Source organism: Otolemur garnettii, unplaced genomic scaffold (genome assembly GCF_000181295.1).
Source record: "Otolemur garnettii isolate 467f Iridium unplaced genomic scaffold, OtoGar3 scaffold00107, whole genome shotgun sequence".
Taxonomy (NCBI): domain Eukaryota; kingdom Metazoa; phylum Chordata; class Mammalia; order Primates; family Galagidae; genus Otolemur; species Otolemur garnettii.
In genome coordinates this window covers 6,727,026-6,730,507 of record NW_003852502.1, presented here as the reverse complement: position 1 = coordinate 6,730,507, position 3,482 = coordinate 6,727,026, and the positions used below count along the sequence as shown (strand labels likewise).

The 3,482-nt window shown below is 39.5% G+C and overlaps 1 pseudogene; it reads right to left on the bottom strand.

The window, feature by feature from the left end:
* Positions 1–1,860: 1,860 nt before the first annotated feature.
* LOC100961665 lies at positions 1,861–3,141 on the bottom strand (annotated as a pseudogene).
* Between the last annotated feature and the right edge of the window lie 341 nt (positions 3,142–3,482).

The following is a 3,482-nucleotide window of genomic DNA, read 5'->3' as shown; positions in this document are numbered from 1 at the left end:
GGATACTGCAAAGGCAGTCCTAAGAGGGAAATTTATAGCATTACAAGCCTTCCTCAAGAGAACAGAAAGAGAGGAAGTTAACAACTTAATCTGCTGTCCTTTTTAAAATATGTTGCGCCCTGCCTGGCTAAGATAGAGGATTGTGAAGGAAAACCAGCTATTGAGGGACCACCCCTGACAGGTGGGGTACAGCTTAGTGGTTGACTATTGCTGAACAATACCCAGAAGTCTTTCCCATACTGAATTTTCTTTTCTTTTCTTTTCTTTCTTTCTTTTTTTTTTTTTTCTGTTAAGATTATATGACATCCTGGAAAAGGTAAATTATACAAACATAAAATGGGTCAATGGTTGCGAGGCTGGTGATGGGGAGAGGGGTTGACTAAACAGAACAAGGAAATTTTAAAGTAGGAAGTGCTGGAACTGTTACATGTCTTGATTGTGGTGGTGGCAGATATATGATAGAGAGCATTCATCGAAACTCATGATACACTAAAGAGTCAATTTTATTGTATATAGATGATTACTTAACTATGAAAAAAAGAATGTTAGCATATGGGATTTTCATAAATGCCTTTAACCTTGAGAAATCTTTTCATCGTGAATGGATACTAAATGTTAACAAATGCTTTCTCTAAATCTATTGAGATAATCATATATTTGAGCATAAGAATCCAGACACAGGCTTGGCGCCTGTGGCTCAAGCGGCTAAGGTGCCAGCCACGTACACCTGAGCTGGCAGGTTCGAATCCAGCCTGGGCCCACAAAACAACAATGATGGCTACAACCAAAAAATAGCCAGGCGTTGTGGCAGGCGCCTGTAGTCCCAGCTACTTGGGAGGCGGAGGCAGGAGACTCGCTTGAGCCCAGGAGTTAGAGGTTGCTGTGAGCTGTGATGCCATGGCACTCTACCCAGAGTGACAGCTTGAGGCTCTGTCTCAAAAAAAAAGAATCCAGACTCAAAAGAGTACATACTAAATCTATATGAAGCTCAGGAATGGATTAATTGATTTATGACATAGAAATCATAATATAATTGGTACTATAGATAGAACTGATGAGAACAGGCATGAAAAAATTTTGTTCGATAGAAATATTGTATGCATTGATCTTAGTGATAATTACATAAGTGTATACATATGTCAAAATTCATGAAGCCATAAACTTGAGATTTATGCATGTTCCTGCATGCAAAAAATACCTCAATAAAGTACTGTTAGCATTTAAAAATGCTAGTCACAAGCCACAGAGTTGATTTCTGGAACCAGTAATGGGTTGTAACCTTTAGTTTGATAAATACTGGTCCAGAGGGTCTGCAGGAAAGGGAAAATGAGCCCATATAAACTTACCTGTCCTCCAAGCTTTGCAGAATTCTTCTTCTGAAAACAATTTTATAAAAACTTTTAGAAACAAATGTAATAAAAATTACAAATATGACAGTAATTTAAATATTACTGAAAACTTACAATGTGTTAGGCACTGAAAAGGCAGAATAGATTTGGCAGTCAGTGAAGTCCCTCTCATTTTTTAACTTGTATTTTAATAGAATATAGAGTTTGGCATTTTCATCTTCATGAAACATAAATGGGTCAATGGTCTAACCTCTAGTTACGACCAATTCAGACTCATCCTTCCTGAGCTTCTCATTTCCATGTATCTGCTGAAGATTTAGGTTCTGAATGAAGTCTCTATGTCTCCACTCTCATGAGGATCCTCTACTGTGTGCTCCTGTGTGTCAGTGCTGAACACTGACATGTGGAGCTCCAGATGAAATACTCTTTTATGAAACAAATGCTTTGTCTTCTATTATGGCCCTGATAATTGGAATATTTAACCCCCCACTTGAGATATTAAAACATAATTTTATAGAGCTTCTTTCTTGTGTGAACCCTCTGATGAAGGAAAGTCCTTCTCACCCTCTTCATCAGTATGGACTCGCTGATGAATTATAAGACTTGAGCTCCAACTGAAGCCCTTCCCACACTCTTCACATTTGTATCGTTTCTTTCCAGTGTGGCTTATCTGATGGGCTTGAAGATGTGAGCCCACACTGAAGACTTTCCCACACTCCTCACATTTATAGGGTCATTCTCCTGTATGAACTCTATAATGAATGTTAAGATGTGAGCTATAACTAAAGCCCTTTCCACATGCATCACATTTGTATGGTTTCTCTCCAGTGTGGATTTGCTGATAAGCCTGTAGTTGTGAACACCAAGTGAAGCTCTTCCCACACTCTTCACATATATAAGGTTTCTTTCCTGTGTGGACCCCCTGATGGACTTAGAGTTCATATCTTCGCACTCCCTACATTTATAGGGTTTCTCTCCTGTATGGACTATCAGAGAAGATTGACAATGCGGGCTTTTCCTGAGATTCCTTCTACATCCTCATATTTGTATGAATTCTCCCCACTGGAAACTCTCTGATGATGAGGAGGATGTAACCTCTGACTGAAACCTTTATGAGATACATTGTATTTGTATGATTTCTCTTTACTGTGGAATTTCTGATGAGCTTGAAGACATGAAAATAGATGGAAGGTGTTATCATATTTTTCACATTTGTAAGACTTCTCTCTTACATGAGTCCTGTGGTTAATTTGAAGATGAAAGCTTCAATTGAAACTTTTTTCACACTCTTCCCCTTTGTAGGGTTTTTCACTGGTGTGTACTCTATGATGAGTTTGAACATGTGAAGTCTGGTTACTGAATGTCTCATCTTCGTAGGATATGTCACCTTGTTTTTCCAACTGAGAGCCAGTTTCTTGAATATTTATCATGGAATCTTGATACCTGGTTAACTCCCTGTAAATTGTTGCCAGACTTGTGAGCAAAAAAGCTCTTTGTATAGGTACCTTAATCCTACTTCTTGAAGAGTCTCCATCTCATTTAAATTCTTGCCTCCTAAAGAGTGATGGCTCTGGGTTGCCATCTTCATCATCCAGAGCTTTTCTTCTCTCTCTAACTGGGATATACCATCTGGTTTGAAGGATGGATATCCTACTGAGATCACGTTCCTGAAATTCTCCAGCATGACATCTTGGTAGAGCTTCCTTTGGATGGTGTCCAGCAGCCCCAGCTCCTCCTTAGTAAAGATCACAGCCACATCCTTGAAGGTCACTGCAAACTTGGTCTTAGTCATTTTGTCCTCCTCCTCCTGGTGAAGGATGGAACCTTATTTCTTATTTGTTGAAAATCAGGTATCATTCAGTAATATAAAGCCTGTCCTCATAAATGATTTCTATCACTGAAACCTAGAATTCACTCACTCCTCTCTGCAGCATTCTTTCAGGAGTCAGGGCAGGGGAAAGAAAGGAAGCTGGGAGACTTTGTCTGTTGTTCAGGAAAATCCACATAAGACATCCCAGACTCCATCTATGAGCGATGCATTCTTTCTTAAAAACAGGTTAGTAGTAGTCCGGGAACAGCCTTCTTTCCTCCCCTGATCAGAGGAACAGAGGCCGTGCTTACAACCTCTTACAG